The sequence below is a fragment of the Salvelinus alpinus genome, chromosome 12, assembly GCF_045679555.1.
Source record: "Salvelinus alpinus chromosome 12, SLU_Salpinus.1, whole genome shotgun sequence".
Lineage (NCBI taxonomy): Eukaryota > Metazoa > Chordata > Actinopteri > Salmoniformes > Salmonidae > Salvelinus > Salvelinus alpinus.
Window position 1 is genome coordinate 35,925,198 of NC_092097.1, and position 9,149 is coordinate 35,934,346.

Below are 9,149 nucleotides of genomic sequence, written 5' to 3' on the forward strand. Positions count from 1 at the left end.
ACCTCTTCAAGCTTGATGACCAAAAAAAATGTGTGGGGACAAAGTGGCTAATTTTGTAATTGACTGTGTGTCTGAGGGGAGAAGAGCTTTTAACTTCTCTGCGCTACGGATCCCTTTTACGGGATCATTTTCCTAAACAACCGCTGAATTGCAGGGCGCAAAATATTACTAAAAATATTTATAGTCATGCAATCACAAGTGAAATATACCAAAACACAGCTTAGCTTGTTGTTAATCCACCTATCGTGTCAGATTTCGAAAATATGCTTTACAGAGAAAGAAATCCAAGCTTTTGTGAGTGTATCAATCAATGCTAGAACAGCTAGCCACAAATTAGCATGGTCACGAAAGTCAGAAAAGCAATAAAATTAATCGCTTACCTTTGATAATCTTCGGATGTTTGCACTCACGAGACTCCCAGTTACACAATAAATGTTATTTTTGTTCGATAAATATTACTTTTATAACAAAAAAACACAATTTGGGTTGCGCGTTATGTTCAGAAAACTACAGCCTCGTTCCGGTCCTGAAAGGCAGAAGAAAATTCCCAAACGTATCAGATTCAAAAATATTACTAAGAATATTTATAATCATGCAATCACAAGTGAAATATACCAAAACACAGTTTAGCTTGTTGTTAATCCACCTATTGTGTCAAATTTTGAAAATATGCTTTGCAAGGAAAGCAATCTAAGTTTTTGTGAGTGTATCAATCAATGCTACAACAGTTAGCCTTATATTAGCTTGGTTAGCTTGGTCACGAAAGTCAGAAAAGCAATAAAATTAATCGCTTACCTTTGATAATCTTCGGATGTTTGCACTCACGAGACTCCCAGTTACACAACAAATGTTATTTTTGTTCGATAAATATCACTTTTATAACAAAAAAATCGGCATTTGGGTTGAGCGTCATGTTCAGAAAACCAAAGCCTCGTTCCGTTCGACGAAAATTCCAAAAAGTATCTGTAATGGTCGTAGAAACATGTCAATTTTTTTTTAGAATCCTCAGGTTGTTTTTAACAAACATAATCGATAATATTTCAACCGGACCGTTACCTATTCAATAAGAGAGAAAAATAATATGAAGAGCTACCCTCTCGCGTGCAGGAACTAATCAGAGGACACCTGACTACTTTTGAAAAATCTCGCTAATTTTTCAAAATAAAAGCCTGAAACTATGTCTAAAGCCTGGTCACAGCCTGAGGAAGCCATTGGAAAAGGAATCTGGTTGATACCCCTTTAAATGGAAGAAAGACGGGCCAGGAAACACAGATTCTTTAAAAAAGAAAATCACTTCCGGGTTAGATTTTCTCAGGTTTTCGCCTGCAGAATCAGTTTTGTTATACTCACAGACAATATTTTGGAAACTTTGGAGTGTTTTCTATCCTAATCTGTAAATTATATGCATATTCTACGATCTGGACCTGAGAAATAGTCTGTTTACCTTGGGAACGTTATTTAAAAAATAAAATAATAATCTGACCCCTAGCGTCAATTAACATTGGGGGATTGAGACATGGAAGTGAGTGATGAGGGATGGAAAGAATCCGGTTGGAATCTGTCACTCCTGATCCACACAGATAGTTCTATTGCTTTTGTGTTTTGACGTACATACAAAAATATACTTTTATCCAAAGTGACTTATTAACGTAAGTTTGTAGTACATGCGCTTTATGCTGATAACTAAAGAAAAACAAATCCAAGACATGGTTTGGGAGGAGAAGTTGGAATTCAAAGGGATCATTTTCTCAGATGTTCCTCAGGGAGAAAAGAGATGGAGAGAATGTGTGAAAATTAGATAGAAAAAGACGAGAGAGCAAGGGGGTTTTCTCTCCTCATTAAATGAGAGACGTACTGCAAGATTGTAGTAAGTTGTCTGCATCATATTAGGCTTGGCAACATGCGTTGTGCGTATGGCGATGTATTGTTGTGAAATGGCATTCTGTGGGTTGGGGGTATTGGATATTGTGAGTGGATTGACCTCTGCTGACAGTACATGGATACATACATACACATGATGTTGGCCAGCATGCTGTGAAACACTTATTCAGACTCAAAAGCCACACATGTGCGCGTACAGAGAATCTCTCTCTCTCTCAGTTATGGAATTCCCAGCCTGCCCCTCTGCCTAGCCCTGCACTGCCCTGATAACGCTGTTCGCCTCTTGTCTCTCCTCCTCTCTCCTCTCCTCTTCTTTCCATGCCCGCAGGCTGGTGCCCCAGTGGCCGGCCCCCGCAGCCAACCCACCCAGGATTCTTATCTCCCGTCCAGCCACGGGCCCTATCTCTGCCTTGGTACTGGACATGGGGCTCTGGTCACTCCATATGCTCCACACACATGCTAATGAGCTCGCTTACAGAGACAGACCCCTAGGCAGCTATGGAGGCGGCTAGCACTGCATACAAAACAATTACGTTTGGCTGGTAGGGAGTCAGGGAGAGGGACTGTCCACCCACAGCTTGTGTCTATTATGACTCCCAATACCTATTTGTATTTTCACTGTGTTTCTATTACCCTACCTGTTCATGTCTGCTACATAGGGCCATTCCTTATGTGGCAGATCATTTGAACTCTCCTTGTAACTGAGATGTATTTTCTTTTGATGCTATTATGATGTGGTTGTTTCTTATGGTGTGTGTGTGTGTGTGTGTGTGTGTGTGTGTGTGTGTGTGTGTGTGTGTGTGTGTGTGTGTGTGTGTGTGTGTGTGTGTGTGTGTGTGTGTGTGTGTGTGTGTGTGTGTGTGTGTGTGTGTGTGTGTGTGTGTGTGTTACGTTATGTTCTTATAGTTTAATGTCACTGTAATGGAAAGTGTTACTCAAAGTTTTAATTGAGGACTTCTCTGCCTTCCACATGCTACAGGGACGACACACACACAGCAGACTTCTCGGCTGTCTTTAATTCAGTCAGTGCCACAGGGTTCTTTCCTTCTTTCTTCTAAAAGACACGCCTCGCAAATCCCTGCAGGATCTCCTCTAAACAACTAAACAAGCTGGACTTGGAGGCTGTTTTATTACTAAGGCAAAAGGAGAGGATAGATGGCTTCACCATTGGCCCCTAACAGACAAATAAATACAACAAAAAAATGAGCAGCCTTTCAAAGCCTCTACCCAGCTGCAGAAACCATTCATTCTTTCTCCAACTGCCTCGTCTCAGGCCGAGAGAGGCGGATTAATGTTATCACTTTAATAAAATAATAAAATGTGAATGAACATAATATTTAGGCCTCCCTCTGTGAAATGGCCTCCTAGAGTACAGAAACAGACGGCGGGCGCTTTAGCAAACGAATTCCAACCTCCTGTTAGAACGCCATTCAAATTACAACCCGCAGCCATTTTCCACAGAGGGGTAGTAGGTATTTATGCTGCAGTAGTTTATGTGTCGGGGGGCTAGGGTCAGTTTGTTATATCTGGAGAACTTCTCCTGTCTTATCCGGTGTCCTGTGTGAATTTAAGTATGCTCTCTCTAATTCTCTCTTTCTCTCTTTCTTTCTCTCTCTCGGAGGACCTGAGCACTAGGACCATGCCTCAGGACGACCTGACATGATGACTCCTTGCTGTCCCCAGTCCACCTGGCCGTGCCGCTGCTCCAGTTTCAACTGTTCTGCCTGCGGCTATGGAACCCTGACCTGTTCACCGGACGTGCTACCTGTCCCAGACCTGCTGTTTTCAACTCTCTAGAGACAGCAGGAGCGGTAGAGATACTCTTAATGATCGGCTATGAAAAGCCAACTGACATTTACTCCTGAGATGCTGGCTTGCTGCACCCTCGACAACTACTGTGATTATTATTATTTGACCATGCTGGTCATTTATGAACATTTGAACATCTTGGCCATGTTCTGTTATAATCTCCACCCGGCACAGCCAGAAGAGGACTGGCCACTCCTCATAGCCTGGTTCCTTTCTAGGTTTCTTCCTAGGTTTTGGCCTTTCTATGTAGTTTTTCCTAGCCACCGTGCTTCTACACCTGCATTGCTTGCTGTTTGGGGTTTTAGGCTGGGTTTCTGTACAGCACTTTGAGATATCAGCTGATGTACGAAGGGCTATATAAATAAATTTGATTTGATAGGGCTATCACCTGGTTTGTCATCCACCCTTAACTTTCAATCACGTCAAAATAATTTCACAAATGCAAAATACACAAAATACCACTGTTTTAACCTGTTTTAACACAGTTGCAGCCGACTGTATTTTTCAGTGTTGCATGGTGGACGCTCAACCGACTGACAACAATGGTCTCTCAGAGGAAAATCTTGTTTTCAACCAAAACCTGTCTAAAGATGTTTGGGGAAGGGGGGTAGGGGGAATATGGCCTTCACACTGGATTTTACTCACACACTGTTTCTGCTCAGGAAATTGCTTCCTTTGGTTTTCGCATTTCCGCACAGCACCCTTTTAAGTCATAACCAAAGACCCCCGCAAGAAGAACACACCAGAGGTCGAAAATGTCAAATGAAACCCTGTCTTGTTTCCCCATCCAATTCCAGGGAGATGTCTTCAGATGTTTCCAGGGTAACATTCCTTGTGTAGTTCAAAGACAGTGTTGGGTGAGTGGAACAAAAACCAAGAAATGGATGTTGCCGTTTATTCCAACATTTTACATAGTCCATGAAATAAACTATGAACGATTGGCCTAGCTGTTTTATTGTAATGGTACTGTTGTTTACCAAGGCAGCCAAACAGCATGCTGTCTACAATTACTGACGGTAAGTACACTAAGGGAACCGTAACAACCACATCATATCAACATTGTAAGGGAATACATCTCATGATGGATGCTCAACCAACCAACAACATGACTCAGGAAAAGATCTGAAAGTGGAGGACAACAAAGCTTTGTGCCAAAAGTGAATCAAACTCAAGGTGATATCTATGTGAAAGCCATTGCTACAATTTACTCAGTATACATAGGCCTATAGCTCTCCAGCTTTTTACAGCGATGATTCAGTCAACCTGTACGCACATCACAGTCCTTGAAATGTGTCTGAACAGAAAATAATATCTGAATATACAATACAGGGATTATAAATCAGTTCATGGCAGTCTATTACAAAGACAACGGGTCAATGTCATGACAAACTGTCACCTTCTATATGTAGCCGTTTAAAAAGGATTGAAATGGACTTTAGTTAGCGGGAACACACTCTACGCGGTAGTTAGTCTGCTACTACTTTGTAGGAGGATTGTTGAGAGCTGCTTTACAAACTCTCCTTTTTTCTCCTTTCATTATGCCGTCTGTTTTGTCGCTACTTTGGTCTTTCTTGCTACCCCCTTTCTCTCTTTTGATTGAATATGCAGAATGAAGTGGCTAGTGCAATCGACCAGAGCCCATCTCCTATACTGCACTTATTGATGATGTTAGGACAATGTACAGCTCTCTAACATATGGACTCAGACAGTAGTGTTGTCTCGCTCTCTCTCTCTGTGTGTGTGTGTGTGTGTGTGTGTGTGTGTGTGTGTGTGTGTGTGTGTGTGTGTGTGTGTGTGTGTGTGTGTGTGTGTGTGTGTGTGTGTGTGTGTGTGTGTGTGTGTGTGTGTGTGTGTGTGTGTGTGTGTGTGTGTGTTTGTGCTACAGCCCTATACTTCAGAGGGGAGAGCAGTAATAATACACATCACCACCTGAATTAGATGTTTATGACAAAGCGCATCCACAGCAGCAGAGCGAGAAACCTGAATCCCCCCATGCCACTCAGACATACAGCCGTCAGATTATATTCCACTTGGCTCATAGTTCTTTCCCTCCCCCCGCACACACACACTTCCTCTCTGCTCCGCAGTGAGATGGTGGAAGCCATAGCTCAACGTTCTCCTGACAAAAGAGGTGACAGTGTGCGGGAACTGAAAAGGGTATTAGAAATGGTAAAAAAGGAGAGGTACAAGGAAGAGATGTGTGCACGGTAAACTTTTTCAAATGCTGATTCAGTATTCGTTATTAATGAGCCTTCATACATGTGCAGAGCCAGGTTGTCACAGTCGCGATCCAATATATATTGATAGTAAATGTACCAATTATATGACAATAGAACAACAGTCCCACCTTTTTCATTGTTAACAATATAATTTTCCCCATATTATTGATAAATAATGTCAAGCTGACTGTTTTGAGACCACAAAATCAACCAACTCCGCTAAATAGCGCTGCTAATAACTCTATATTGAAAATACTGAGACTGAAGAAAAATTGTTCAGAGGTTAAAATTAAATTATTAAAAATCATAGGTTCATAATGATTTCTACACACTTTCTACCTGTTTTTAGTCCCAATTGGAGTTCAGACTGGAGTTTTTTTTTAAATTATATATATATATACAGTAAATCATTTTTATTTCAATTTTATTTGAACTCAGACCCATTCAAAATCGCATCCCAGCAGTTAAGAATCGCTGACTAGATGACTGATAGGGGGTGCTGTGTTGAAGCCACCGTGCCCTCATCTTAGCACTCCTACACCGTTGTAAACAAGATAGAAATGCAGTTATATTAACATTACGAACACCTTCTTAATATTGACTCTATCAATTTGTCAGGGCATGGACTCTACAAGGTGTCGAAAGCGTTTCACAGGGATGCTGGCCCATGTTGACTCCAATGCTTCCCACAGTTGTGTCAAATTGGTTGGGTGTCATTTGGGTGGTGGACCATTCTTGATACACACGGCAAACTGTTGAGTATGAAAAACCCAGCAGCCTTAATCTCTTAACACCTACTTAACACCTACCTACTACCATACCCCGTTCAAAGGCACTTAAAGCTTTGGTCTTTCCCAGTCACCCTCTGAATGACACACATACACAATCCATGTCTCAATTGTCTCAAGGCTTAAAAATCCTTCTTTACACTGATTAAAGTGGATCTGACAAGTGACATCAATAAGGGATCATAGCTTTTACCTGGATTCACCTGGCCAGTCTATGTCATTGAAAGAGCAGGTTTTCCTAATGTTTTGTACACTCAGTGTATGTCTCCATATCTATGTGGTACCCGAAATTATATTATATGAGCTAAACATATGAATAAAATAAAAAAAATACATTCAAATATGTTCCTTAAAGTATATATTTTTGAAATGACTAATGTTGCTGTCCCCGGTACAACAAACAAATATTTAAATACATGTAATTTTGTCCTTGAAACATTTAATTGAAATACTGTAGAATTCCATTAATTCCAGTGGAGGACTGCTCCTACTGGGTAGTGCCAATATGTCCGACCGGTGGCTTCATAGCCTCTCAACGGCCAATACATAGCATACGCAATCCAGGGTTTATATACATCATTGATTGAATCCCTAAGCTGAGACAGGCTTTTGTGGTACAGACAAAGGCTGTTTCTCAAACGGCACCCTATTTCCATAGGACTCTGGCCAAAAGTAGTGCACTATATAGGGATTAGGGTACCATTTGGGATGTATTCAGACAGACAGACAGACAGACAGGCAATATGAGAAAGACTGGTCTCCCAGCCACCTGGCATTTAGTGCAAGCTATCTCATCACAGCCCATTCTAATGCTAATGAACTTAAAGATCAACCAAGCGGATGGAAGTGTGTGTGTGTGTGTGTGTGTGTGTGTGTGTGTGTGTGTGTGTGTGTGTGTGTGTGTGTGTGTGTGTGTGTGTGTGTGTGTGTGTGTGTGTGTGTGTGTGTGTGTGTGTGTGTGTGTGTGTGTGCCCATACATCCAGTACACGTGCTAAAACTCTCCTATTCAGATGCACCAACAATACTGTACAATGCAGTTCATTCACTCTGAAAGGCACACGCAAATGCTAACATCTGAATATTCTAATCTGTCTCTGTTTGTCCGTTTATCTACAGATGTGTTTCCGTCTGACTGTTTGTCTGTCCGTCCGTCCGTCCGTCCGTCCGTCCGTCCGTCTGTCTGTCTATCAATATACCCATCGACTATCAGTGCTGGTTCTACATCGTTTCTTTCTAGTCATTCTGTACTCTGTGACCAGGGCTTGTTTCTTTCTAATCATGCTGTACTCTGTGTCCAGGGCTTGTGTCCACCGTGGCCCCAGGGGTTGAGTTACACAGTAGTACAACACTTGCCTCTAGGATTCCCTCAAGGATGCATGCTTTGGAAAGCCACACTAAAGCCTCTAGAATGAGCTATTCAGGTAGAGAGAATAAGGAGGGACAGTCAGAGGAGCTGATAGCATTTCAATGCGGTGGAGACAAACACTGTAAATACTGGTACTATACAATGATGGATGATATTTAATCATTTTCTGTTGGGGGACTGCATGTGAAGAGGCCTCCACCTCTGCTGTCCTCTAGGCCCTATAACCCACCTGCACATAAACCTGTCTTGTTTGTCTTTATGTTAATATGGTGGTTTCTCTTGTAACACATGGCATTTGTCAGTCATGGGATTCCACTATTGTTTGAGTTACGATGTGCCGATTCTTGGAGTTGCTCACACACATGCTCCGTGTGTGAGGTGTGTGTGAGTGTGTGCGTATGTGTGTGTTTAAGCTACTCCCCCCCATAGATCGCAACTGTGCTGCGAGTGAGCTGCTCTGCTACACAATAACCAATACCTTTCCCACTCATCCTCTACCCTTGGACCAACAATCGAGAAGAGAATCAGGTGGCGGTGCATCCTCACACTCTCTCCAATCCACCGTCTTCTCCCTCCTAAAGCAATTAGAGGCAGTGTGGGGTCAGGGACCCCCAGACACCAACATGGCTGCCATCAAGCCTGGTGGGGCGCAGCCGCCTGACAGCCAGGTCACGCCCTCTCAGTGTCACAGCCACTCTACGACAGTTGCAGGGTTAAAGCCCCTGGCCTCGTGATAGCCCCTGACCTCTCCCTGGAATTGATCTGTTGTGGTGAAATGGGATTTGGAATGGCATGAGCCGGACACCCAGATAGAGACTGCATCCCAAATGGCACCCTATTCCCCACATAGTGCACTGACCAGAGCCCTATGGGCTCCCTATGGGCCCTGGTCAAATGTAGTGTACTTTATAGGGAATAGGGTGATATTTGGGACACACACTCGGATAGCTCTTCCTCCCACTTTACTTTAAAGAAGATGTCTGTTGTGACTGACGAGGAGCCCCACTAGGAGTTGTTTTAAACCTTGTTGTAAGACCGGTGAAAAGAAAATCAAAACAGAGCCATGATACCAGAAATAAGGCAAT